Source organism: Antennarius striatus, chromosome 15 (assembly GCF_040054535.1).
Source record: "Antennarius striatus isolate MH-2024 chromosome 15, ASM4005453v1, whole genome shotgun sequence".
NCBI classification, from domain to species: Eukaryota; Metazoa; Chordata; class Actinopteri; order Lophiiformes; family Antennariidae; genus Antennarius; species Antennarius striatus.
This window is the reverse complement of record NC_090790.1, coordinates 17,950,421-17,963,743: the sequence shown is the minus strand read 5'-3', so window position 1 is coordinate 17,963,743 and position 13,323 is coordinate 17,950,421. Positions and strand designations below refer to the sequence as shown.

The 13,323-nt window shown below is 42.7% G+C and overlaps 1 long non-coding RNA gene across 1 annotated transcript; it reads right to left on the bottom strand.

Annotated features, from left to right (window-relative positions):
- Positions 1–1,383: 1,383 nt before the first annotated feature.
- Positions 1,384–9,530, bottom strand: LOC137608766 (uncharacterized). Its single transcript, XR_011038235.1, has 3 exons — positions 9,379–9,530; positions 8,862–9,039; positions 1,384–3,550 (listed from the first exon to the last, which is right to left on the bottom strand). It is a non-coding gene; the product is annotated as an uncharacterized lncRNA (long non-coding RNA).
- Between the last annotated feature and the right edge of the window lie 3,793 nt (positions 9,531–13,323).

Below are 13,323 nucleotides of genomic sequence, written 5' to 3'. Positions count from 1 at the left end.
GCTGCAGTCTGTTAATCTGGATTATATTCATAACATGTTTTAATTGCCAATTTAAAAGTCCTAAAGCTACCTACTTATTTATATTCACAAGGAACATAATTAACCGGTTTGGGAACTATATATTTTTTTGTTCTAACTGGTTCAGGAAAGTCAATTCATGGGTGGAACGTAAAACTGGAAACATTATTATTATTCCCAAACCATTCTTTTGCACTCTGAGCTCTTCAGGCCACAGATGGTTGTGAAATTGATGTTATTCTAATGTTGAAGGGAAACTTGTTGCAGCTTCTGACACCTATGACGGCCTCCGGCGTCTGAACACAACTGATTGAGGGACGAGGGCCGGTCCTGGCTTCCAGCTATGAGGTCATGGCTGTTCAGCATCAAGCAGGAGCCTCCTCTCTTCCCTCCTCTTCATCTGTCCTCCCTCCATCCTCCCGGTTCTGTTTGTGTCCAACTCGCTCAGATGGCACAGTTTGTCCTCCGGCATCGATCCCCAGTCGGACCGTGACTTGACATTTGGCCCTTTGGTTCCTGCTCGGTCTTAATGTGTACCCAGCAGCCTCAGCTGTTGACGGTTCAGGCTGCAGGAACATTTTGTTTGAACAGGACAATTAGGAATGACGACACGTTAGATGTTGGCTGGCAACACGCTGGGAGTTTTCCTCGTAGAGCTAATGTTGAGATCAAATGATGTCCTGAGATGTTGCTAAATAAGGACCTGGGGGTCAGAACTGGTGGTCGGACTCCAGCAGAGGCCCTCCAGAGGTCATCCCCTCCGTGTTTAGGAACAGGTCATAACATCATGTGGCAACTTTTGTCAGAATCATCAGGAACACTGTTAATTTAACTATCCTGTGTTTTGAAGCAGTTTGTCCTAAATTCAGCAAATCCTCTAGCATTAGATAGATAGATAGATAGATAGATAGATAGATAGATAGATAGATAGATAGATAGATAGATAGATAGATAGATAGATAGATAGATAGATAGATAGATAGATAGATAGATAGATAGATAGATTGCACTTAGCTCCCAGCGTTTGACAGTGGTTTGGATTTTATTTCAAAAATATACATTATTTAACCACGCATTAATTTATGATTAATTAATGTTCCATTTCTTCTTTAAAAATTAAAATAAAGATATTTAACATGGCGCAGTGGGACTTTTTAAAATGAGTTTCTTGTAAAAATGTGGTCTGACAAAAATATATATAAATTACAATTACAATGCATTCACTTATGAGATATTTTAAAAATATTTTTTTATTTAGAAAAAGTTTTCAAAAAAAATTTAATAAGTGATCAACTAAAACATGTTTACTATAATTAACAAATTTAAAATATTTTATTTATTAGAAATCTAATAATAAGCGTTGGGTTCACTTCCTGTTTCGCCTCCATGGTTTTGAGTACCCGTTTGGATCCGAACCTGGGGAGGTCCCGGTGACCGGAGGTAAACCGGAGCCCTGTCCCGCTCCGGACGTCCCGGCTGCGGCTCCAGTTCAGGGAGGAGCTGCGCTCAGTTCGTGGAACCCAAACTGAGCCAACAGTTCCTAGAAGTGTCGTTGGGTTGCTCCACCCGGGGAGACTTTGAGTGTTTGCGCAGCGTTATATCATTGTTTGCTCTGCGCCGCCGCGCTTTTACGCAGCGCCTCTCTGCCGCTGACGCAACGACCTGAAGTCTGCCTGATTTCACTCCTCAGTTATTGAATGTCTGCTTTAATTAAAACGAGCTTCCATTTCCTTGCGCGGTGGAATACAAAAAAAAAAAAAAAAATCAAACGCGGAAAACCCCACTCTGCGTTCGTCACACAAGCTTCACTGAAACACGACGGGTCGCCATTAATCACGTTTGTCCAAGGACGCGTTCTTTCCCAGGACTTTGTTATATACGCATTTGAATTGGATGCGCTCTGTGTGAACACGCATCTAAATCATCTGTCACGAGCCTGTCACGCAGCTCACGCATCGAGCCGCTTCCGCATCAGATGCGTGTAAATTTTAATAATAATAATTTTTTAAAAAAAGGCTCATTTCACGCCACGGCCTCTTTATTCCGCTTAAGGCTGCGCGATGATGGCGGTGGAATGAATTGGCTCTTGATACCTGGGTTGCCCTCTTAATGCGTTGCCATAGTTACTCACCTGGATACACGAGGATGACACACGTGTGTGAACATGATTTATGATCTCAGCTTGCGTGTCCAGGGTTGGATTAAAAACATTATTTCCCACAGTTTGGAATGTCGCAGCCTGATCACCTGGGTGGATCATCCAAACAAGGAAGATGGTCAGTTATTAATAATCGATAATAACTGATCAAACATGTCAAAACCAATGCCCACCGGACATATCTGGTCCGTGATGAATCATTTATGGCCCACAGGATAAGTTTTAATTACTACTAGAAGCGGCCCGCAAGCCGCATCCGCCCGCTGGGGTTTTACACGCACCAACACTACATTCCCCACAATGCAACGGTAGCGGAAGTAACTGCAGCAAGAGGGCTTCGGTTTCCTTGTTTATCAGCAGTCAGAGCGGAGGTTGGAGATAGTTATCCCCCCTCCCCTCCTCAGAAATGGATAAAAGGAAGGTGGTCGCTGAGAGCAGGGGGTTTCAAGCCAGGTGGGGGTCAGAGTTCATGTTCAGAGAGGTCAAAGGTAAACCTGCGTGTCTTCTGCCAAGTTTGACCGTTTCATCCCCGACACGATGCATTTGTTTCTACAAGACACGTGGTGTCTCCATGAAGGAAGTAGTGTTTTGTCTGTGTGCCATAGATTTTTGTGTTTTATTTCATTTATTTCAGTTGAATGGACTCAAGGAAAATTGCAGATAAAAGCCATGAGAAAGAATACAACTGATTTGATTTACATGTATTTTATTTTTTTTATTTTACTATTTGAAAGAAGTGATTGGTGGGATCATAGAACAGCGTAGTAATGCATTTTGAGTTCATACCACATGCAATTTCATTTATACGTTTATCTTGACATTAATGTTTCCTCTTGAAGTTACTGACAGACCCCTGTCAGTAACAAAATATTGCTTTATTCATTTAATCATTAAATAATATACACTCTGTTCAATAGGCTTATGTTCATTTGAATATGTTTTAATAAACATCGAACCTCGGCTTGTAGCAAATTTGTTATTTGGACATGGACCTGGAGCGGGGTCTGTCTGGAGCCTGCATCAGAGCCCACATCCATGTCTTTGGTGTTCAAACTGCAGAGCTAACAAAGCCTGCAGCTAGATTTGTGTTAAAAATAATTTTGTGTTAAAATAAACACAGTGGCCTCCCATCATTATCAATACTGTTGGTGATTGTTACGAGTTTGCATGGGTGTGTGTGTATTTCTGTTTGGTTTCCCTCCTCCCAGTGCTTCACTTCCCTTCAGTCCTGGCTCCGCCCACTCCACCTGTTCCATATCTGGCTCCTGATTGGTGCAGAGTGTTCTCCTCAATCAGAGCGGGAGCCCTCAAATCGTCTTCAGCTGTTCAGATGGGGGGGGCTGTTTCCTCACAGACAATCTGCCTGGTTTGCTCCTGGAAATGAGATGTTTGAACCAAGTTTGTAGCGAAATTGTGGAAGAGTGGGCCGAGTTAGTCACTGTGGATTGCAAGGCACTGGATTGTGTTAGTGTTAGGAGTGGGGGGGGTGCTCAGCACTTTTTTAGTACAACTGTAATCAGATTACTTTGTGGGTTTTTTTTTCACTTTACTAGTAATTTCCAGAGGAGTCCAGCGGTCCTCTTGTGGTTCTATTCCTTTGTTTGAGCAGCATCCTTTGGCCCTTTAGTTAATCTTGAAAACCTTTACCTTTATTAAAATAATCTGGTTTATTAAATATTTTTACGTTAACCCTTTAACATCGGTTTCTTCTTGTTACAACTCTTTTAAAAAAGCTGGGTCGTTACAGCGATCCATCCTGGAACTGGTGGATCATGTAGAGCAGCGGTCCCCAAACTAAGGCCCGCGGGCCGGATGCTGCCCATCTCCAGATTTGGCACGGCCCCCTGAACAGTACCAGAAAAAGCCCCACTGTTCACTTAGTTGGGTTCCTTAACTAGTTTGTTTTGTGGTTTTCACAGGAAAGTTGATGAAAGAGCTATAGACCGAGTCTCAGAGCCTCCTGGACCCGACAGAAGGGTCGGTCAGTCCAACAGGAAGTTCATTTCCACGGCCTTTTTCTCTGTGAAGATCCCAGAGAGGGTTCTTATTTCATAGTGTCTGCATCCTGTTCATTCAGTCTACTAGTAGATTTTTCTTCACGTTAGTAAAATATCAGCAGGGTTTTTTTCTATTCATCACGTTACAGGTTCTTCTACAATCCTGACGTCATCGGAACGTTCTTCGCCTGGCGGCAGCAACTACACTCCCCCAGCAAAATTAAATTGTTGTTCATGAGAGCAGTAAAAGGTCAGCCGTTTCTGGCTCAGGGCTCCATAACCCTCTCCTTGTATAGTCCACACAACGCGGAGGGGACACGGCCCCCCCCGGGCCTCGTTACTGCGAGACACAGTTTTGATCCAGAACCTGCAGCGCTGGGTTGGGACTTGAATGTGACACCAGGGGCTCAAATGGTTACGGGCTAACCCACCACGCTACCGATTCCTTCACGCTCACACCTTTTCTCCGGGCGTATTTGTCTTCGTCGTTCAGGGAACAACATGAAAAATAAAGGGAGGGGTGGGATTTGAACCTGTAACCTCAGGTGTGAGTTCCTCCTCTCATCTCTCTGAGCTAAACCTTCAGCTGCTGGGATCTGGTTTGGAACTTGTATTTATGAGGTTCACAGGTGGAGGAAACATGGCCAAAAAAAGTTTCTGTAACCAGGTTTAGAACCAATTCCCACTACAATGACCCCCCTGTGTGTGTCCTGTCACACTCCTTAATACCTGTGATCATTTTAACTTGAACTATGCGCATGTTTTTGGAACCACCAGACACGTGGAGAACATGCAAACTCCTCACAGAGAGGCCCTCAGTGGGGTTTGAACCCCAGACCTCCTGGCTGTGAGGCGACAGCGTTACCGCTGCGCCACCGTGCTGCTCTGATGAGAGGACGAGGACGACTACAAGACCATTAAAATATCTTATGCCACAATGCTGCTGCGTTTTACTGCAAACTCACAATCTCTACAACATGGAAAACAGAACATGTCATTGGCAGATTTGGAAAACCTGCTGGAGTGATCGCTTCTACTGTGGAAAATTAAGTATTAATTAATTTTTGTCTTTTGTCTTACGTTTTTGTCTTCACATTAGCGACCTTCGATTCACCCCAGGCCATCCGCTTACACACAAAAACACACACTACTGGAAGGGACAGTAGTACTGGTGCCCGAGGGGCCAAATGTGGCCCACCTCATCGTTTTATTTGGCCCGTGAGAGGATAAAAGGTCAGAGTGTCTAAAAATAAATAGGTGAAAAGTGTGCTTTGAATAAAAAAACTACATTTCCCACAATGCAGTAATTCAGCAATGAATTCATTTATTTAACCTTAAAGAGTAGTTACATTTATGTTACATTACATTGAGTTACATTTACATACATTTATTAGTTACATTTGGCCCTTTGAGGACAGCCATTATGCTGATGTGGCCCTCAGTGAAAATGACTTTGACACCCCTGTTCAGGGCTTTCAACCAGAATACCAGAACTCCATGCGCCCCCCCCCCCCCCACACACACACACACACCGCTTCTGTCAGAAACCACGTCAAGCGGCTGAAGTCATCCTGGAGGATTAACGACAGAACTCCACCCGCTGGACGTCGGTGAGAACAGATCAAGAGAGATGGAGACGCCCCCCCGGTCTCTTTACGTGAACCGGAACAACCGGAACTGATAGCCTGGAGTTTACATGTTGCGTCATACGCGTATCTCTTCGCTGACGTCATTATCGGGGGTCTTCAGCCAATCAGATGTGGTTAACAGCATACCTGCGGTACAGTCCCGGCATACACTCCGGTACCTACCGGAGGTGTGCCGGACGTGGCCTCGAATCGTGTTCTCTAATTGGTCCATCGCTGCCGGCGTACGTAGTGACGTAATACGTCCTACGTCGGCGGACAATGGTCGATCTGGTGGAGTGTTGAATAAAATCACACAAAATCATTTTTACAGATTTTGGAACTCAGTGGACACATGAGACGCTTCATTTTAAAAGCGTTGATTTTTGAGAATTTTTAAGGCTTTTAAGCGCAAAATACGACACCTACATATTTATATTTACAAGGAACGTTATTAACCGGTTCAGGAACTTTATTTTATTTTTTTGTTCTAACCGGTTCAGGAATGTCAGTTTATGGGTGGAACGCAACACTGGAAAGGTTATAATTCCATTTCTGTTTAGAACGAACCGATTTGCAAAAAATTGTGGTTCAAAGCCCTGTCTTTACCAAATAATTGGAAGATAATTAAGCAATTATTGAGACTTTCACCACAATGTCAACATGGCAGATGACAGAACCCAGACGGAACCAGGATGTGTCCTCTGGAAAAAGAGGGAAAACTCCCCTAATCATCTTTTTTTTAAATTTTTTTTTTTAAATAAAGTTTTTTCAAGTTTGAATGAAATATCAGTTTATTATTTTAAACTTTGCTGGAACACCATATTGATCCGTTTACCCCCCCCCCCAGGTTCGGTGGCGCCAGTTTGACGCCTGATCTGGTCGCCATAGTAACTGTAGCTCATTAATCCAAACAGATACAGACGATGAACTGCTGTAGAGTTTGAACGCGTGACGTGAAGGATTGTGGGAAATGATCCTGTGGTATCATAATTCGCATCGAACGTCCCCCCCCCGTGGCCGTCGGCGTTGGATTGCGGGCGTGTCGTCGATATTACCTCCCGTGTTCCAACCAACACGAGAGGAGATGGATGGATCCCTGCTCCATAGATTAACTACAGAGCTCATTTAGTTAATCACTGAGGATCGGATCAAATTTATAGATCTGATGCTATTGTCCATTTCAGGACGGCAGAGCAATTACGGGGAAAGCCCGGAGGCCAGATGTCACACCTCTGATTAAAAGCCACGGAAACAGCTGACAGCGACATTAAACTGAATCATCCCGCCACCGGGACGACAAGCTTCCTCTGGGCGCTTTTGTTCTCCGTCCTCTTCCTTGTTAGTCCGAACGGCTCGATCTTGTAATCCCTTCCTCCCCTCGGTCCGTTCTCTTTACATTGAGAGCATTAAGGCGAAACACATTTCATCAGATCGCTGCAGATGTACATCAAGTTGGACCGGAGCCTAAGAGGATTGTAGCCGCGTTTAGGGCGCGGATGTTCGACCTCGTATACGACAAGCTGCCGTCGTTCCTGCGCGAGATCACAACCCCAATTTCTTTACCTCATCAAGTTGCCATCTGGGCTCGGAGGGTTGTGGGTTAAAAGCTCCTTATAGTAAATTCTGACAAATTCCATCAGCACATACATGAATGTATAGCATGCCATAAGTCATGTATGTCCGTATAATTGCGGCATTGGGGGGGTAATCCTGATTAAAAGGCTTGTTTTCCAACTTCAGTACTTTGCAATTGGAATCCTACCTTGGCATTTTATACCAGTGGAGAGCGTTTTTTCATTTTACACTTTTTCTTCCATATTTGCAATCATCATTCTAAACTAACTTAAGCTAACCTACAGTATTTTCCGCACTATAAGGCGCACTGGACTATAAGGCGCACCGTCAATCTAAAACATTTTCATATGTAAGGAGTGCTGGATTATAAGGTGCACTGTCTGTTTTTGAGACAATTAAAGGCTTTAGGGTGAGCCTTATAGTGCCGAAAATACTGTAAACTGACAAGCCGCACCCTCATGTTCCATCATGCATCTCGTCCCCCTGCTAATGCATTCGCAATTAACATGTTCGTTTTGGTCGAATCGTGTGAAAACACGTTTCCCACCAAATCCAGAAATCCCTTTACTTCGTTCGTGTCACCTGCCCCCGTTCGCTCGCTCGCTCTCATTGGATGATGGGTTTAGCCCTGAAACTCTGTGACATAACATCCCAGCTCAGGACGGGGAGCACACGGCTCGGAGACGGGGGATTACGGCTCATTCTTCAGAGCGCTGGGTTTATTTTAGGGTCTGACTGGATAAAACAGGATTAGCATCACAATGAATCCCCGGGCAGTGGAACCCAGAGGTCAGCTCCTCCGAGGCCTTTGACATTTGAAATGTTTATAAATCCCCGTCCGTGTTGGGATAGCTAAACATAGATTTGATCAGCTGTCATTCCACTGGTGTCCATTTTTGATAAGTGCTATGCTTAAGTAGAAGGCCTGTCCCTCAGTGACAGGTTTTATCAACCAGACCAGTTCTACAGGATTCTCAGCGTCTTTGCTGTAGCTCCGAATGCTAAATGATTCGGGTTACATTTTAAGACTGATTCTGGTCCACGATGCATCTTCCCACCAAGTTTCAAGGAAATCCAAGAAGTAGTTTTTGCCTCGTCCTGCTGAAATAAAAACATAAACTCGTCGGGAAATGGCTAATCCGCTGCAGCTCAGATTAGAAAACCTTTTTCTGCTGTAAAATGAATAACGTGGCTAGTCATAAAATATATAAATCAATTAGATACTATGTTATATATTATATTTCTGACAGCTGGGGTGAAAACAAAGAGCTTAAGGCTGAAGATGAAAAAAAAAGGTTTTGCTTCATGTGAATGGAAAGAATTCACAGAGCCGGAGGACAAATGCATAAAGAACAAAGATCATGACGTAATTTTAAAGTCAACAACTTAACGGGTTTACATAAAATTAAAAAACAAACAAACAAGAGAGACAAAGAACCTGAAGGCTGATCAGCTGACGAGCCTCCAGCCTCATGAATACTTAACCTTTAGAGATATGGCGTCATAAAAACGGCCTCCGAGGGGCGCTTTGGCTTCCACGTCTCATTGAAGGGCGTCGTTACGAAGAAGAACAAACTCCTCATCCTCCGGCAGGTCGGTCAGTCTGTCAGTCTCCATCCTCTCCCCGGGACACATCACGAGCTCGAAACACGAGGGTTCAGATCTATGTATTAAATGAGAAAACATTAGCGCCTGCTGTTATTTTGCATAATAAATGATATTTCTGGGCTTAATTTGAGTGATAAACAATCATCGCTGTGAAAGGTAAATAACAATGTTAACGTTTGAATTCCTGCAGCAGCCTCTGGTGATTCATTTAGCTTTTATTTACTGTTAGAACCAGGTCAACATTATAAAACCTGAGACATCTCAACAACAGCCCAGGTAGATTCCCAAAAAGTCCTGCAGATTTTCCTGGTTCCCAGATGATGTGTCTAGTTTTGTGAGCGTGCATCACATCTGCTTCAGTCTCTATGAGCAAAGTAACATGTTAATATATTACCTTAGCATTTATATTTGATGCAACCGTACAACTGTCAGCAAATGTCATAAATTCCTAAAATTATTTTATTCCCTCCGGCTCTGAGGAGGGAACAAAGTCCAACGGGTCGAGGACAAACCCAAAACATAAACGAGACGACCTTGTTGTTTGTGTTGTTGATGTGTGAATAAATCAAGCTTTAATGGGCTCTTTTAAAGCCTTCTCTCGTACACTTGGACTTATATCCACACACTTTTGCTAATCGAGGCTGATGTCATAGCAGCTGGGTGGACCGCCCTGTTAATTATTGAGAGACCCACATTACGCATTAGCGATTAGATAAGGTTTATCTGAACAGTCCGGAGACAGAAGAATAGATTACAGTGCACACGGTCTGGAGCGTTTTTGGGTTCAAATCCTTTTATATCTTCTATTTGTACAAATTTCTAACATTCAACAATAACAACAAAAGAAACAAGAGCTATTGTTTTGTATTTAAATGGTATGAAATCAGAGTTTAATAACCAACAAACCTCCTTCAGGTTTTGGTGGATTTGTCCAGAAACCGGCTACTATCAGATAAAATGATGCTCAGTCCTGATTGGTGATTGGAAGATGCGCACCAATCAACTTTTTTAATACCAAACCCCACCCACTTTCTCATTAGCGGAACATTATTGTTCAGAAATCATGAACAATAATGATTATTTTTACAGGTAGTCCTCAACATACGGACATAACTGGTTCCAAGACGTTGTTCATAAGCTGAATTGCTTTTTACATTGTTAGTTATTAAATTCCAACCTCTACTCACCATTTAAGGTCATTTAAATGTTGATACTACTCTAAATACGGACGTTCTAGTCTCTAAACAATTACAAAAAATATAATCCGATATGTTTGAATTTCAGAATGTTTGTAAGTCGAATGTTCGTAAGTTGAGGACTACCTGTATTATATATTATTTTTTGTAGACTGGAAACCATCTTACTATAAGATTGCTTGATTTGTGAAATTAACGAGTCCCACAGGCAGACACGTTTTTTCCTCCTATAGAATTACTGAACCAAAAAACGACCGAATGTTGTGTTTAGACTACGACAATTCCCTCCACCAATGACAGTCTTGTGAGCTTACGTTCAGATTTGACTGAAATCCTTCTGGGGGATTCTTTTAGAACTGTTTCGCTGACTCAGAAGATGTGACCCCAGTTCAAGAACCTGTAGTCACCTCCGGCACCGGCCGAGGTGATTGCATCGATGATAAACAACGTGTCTTCATATCTGCCAGACACGTCTTATTGCTCCAAGAGTCTCTTAGTCAGGATAACGGCCCGGATTATTGATTAACAGTCTGACTATTGACTGTGTGCACACTGGTGCAGGGCAGCCACAGGACGACTCAGCATGTGACTGGATACTAAATTTGATTTGAGGCGCCCTGTAAGCAGAGGGCGTTCACCAAACATACACCTGGAGGCAGGCCACAAGGTCGCCACAAGACAAAGTTTGGCATTGGGCTGTCTGCATTAGCATGAAACCAATCAGACGTGACATTATCACCTCTGACAGGTGAAGTGAAAGGATTTATATCGTTGCCATGGCGTCTGGCAGTGGGCGGGCTGTGTTTGACAGAGCGTTAACATTTTACCCCCAATGTTGATGGGTTGTAAGTAGCAAAACGGTGGCAGAATATCTCTAAAACAGCAAAAGTCAAACCGGTCCTTGAGAGCCAGAAGGTCATTGATGAGCACTGGGAACTTAAGGAAGTTTATGTTGTTGATCCCAGATTCAGTTCTGGTTCTGATAGAAAAGTGCCAGCTGGTGGGTCTAGGGTTGTTTAGACTCAGACCGGCATGAGGGCCAAAGATGACCCCAATCCACCTCTGACTAAATGGGTATTGAAGCACCAGAACCAGAACCAAACATTTTTCTGGTTTTGGTAAGCTTCTGTTCCTGTGACTCATCAAACCAAACTTTTTAATTTTATTTCAATCACTTTGCTTTTAAAGAAAGACAAAATAATCACGATCTCTCTGATTGGAAGAAGCTTGGTGTCTTTCCCAACTAGATCGGACTCGCTCACAACATGAGTCTAGAATCATTTTGTACATTTAGTCGAGTATGTAATGATCAGAAGATCGTTAATACTGAGAAGGCAGGTGATCGGCGGACTTTGTCCTTGAATTATTTCCCAAAGATTCCCTTCTGAGAGCTGCTCATCAATGCTTCAGATATATCTGTCAAATATTAACAGAATGCTGTGCAACGCCAGAGGTTCTGCTCCCTCTATCAGGGTTTCCTAAGATAAACTGTCTGAACCTGTTGCCTTATCTTTAAAACTCATCGTTTACAGCTCTGGAACCGGTGTGGCTACATTACAGTCCATGCATCTGACCTAGAACAGGAAAGAAAACTTTTCTTAAAGGCACAGAGAAAAGAAAAGTCAACTCAGACGTGTGAGAAAAAACACTTTTAACATTACTGTGGAATGGATTCTTAACATTTCAGCTCTCGGTTGTCGGATAAAAAAGAGAATCTGCTGCAGGCAAGGTTGGCCCAAATAAAACTACATCCTTTTATGTGTGATTTGATTTGGAATAAATCATGCAAACTGCATTTAATCCAGCATTCTTTGCAGATTAATCATCACCAGCATCACCAAACATAAACTACTGAAGTAGCCTGAGAGAAAAAGCCTTCTTTTGACAACCTGATTATTTTTTTCTCTTTTCTTACAGATTTTCAGAAGATTCACCGCAGCGGTTGGGCTACAGTTTTATTCACTGTCGCTTTTCACAGGAAACATGAGCGGCTGTGGTTTACTGGTGACATTAGACACCAGGAAACTCGTTCACCCTCTCTGAGTTTGCATTACTTCATTTACCCAGTGGAAAGTAAGGTAGAGATGAACGCACTGCTACCAGAGCAAACAATTTTACTGTAAAAGCGAGTCAAGGTTGAGCTGATGCAACCGTTTAAAACTGTTTCTATTAAAAATCCACCACCAACTTTTCTCAATCTGCAAGTTGTTCCTGCAAAAGTTCACGCATTGGTTTTGAAGTTATGCAGAACATTTTTCTCCTCAAATAAAAAACAGTTGTACGTGCTGAAAGAATGATTGCGTGTTCTCGTTTGTAGATTTATGAGTGTTTTGTCATATTTTGCATAGATGGTATTCAAATGTGATTTCCTAAAAGTCCAACTTTTGGTTGAATTATGGCTGAATTCTTGCGTTTGAAAGCAAAAATGTTTCCCAACGGCAAAAGGTTAAAGTCACGTTGATTCCTCACAAAAACCTCATTAGGTTTGAGAATTGTAACATGACAAAATGCTAAAAATGTATATTTTAAATAAAGATTATTTCTATATTTTAATCTCAGCTGTAGTTCTTTTGTCAGTGAGCAAGAGTATCTTACATTTGACCTTTTAGTTCAAGCAGTGGCATTTGATGAAAGGATGGAGCGCCGAGGCCCGAGAACATGAGAACTATCAACCCTAGAAGACGTTTTCAGTTCAAACAGCAGCGGCCTTGTTCCCTTTTTTTTCTCATACCTCACGTCAACTTGTTTTCTTCAAACATGAGATGTTTCTAAACTGGGTTAAAGCTTCAGATGTCACTTAGAAAAATGGTTTCTGGGCCACAGAATGCAAGTACAGTATATGTCAAAAGTGGCTTCCTGATCCAGGTCGAAGTTCTTTGCAAAATACAAACATGAATTTCTAATGAGACGACACTGAAACAGGCTAAACATGAAACCGCTGCCATGTGTGACTGCACTGAGCTAAATGCTAATGCCAGCATGCTAACGTCTTCATAATGACATCTGCATGTTAGCTTTGTCACCTCGAACAAATAGAAGGACTTGTTCCACAAAGACGTCATCGTATTAACTTTCTCGCTGTGAACACTTTAGCGCGTTGACATGGCGGTGCTAATATTCTGATGTCTAGAGGGTCACCTCAT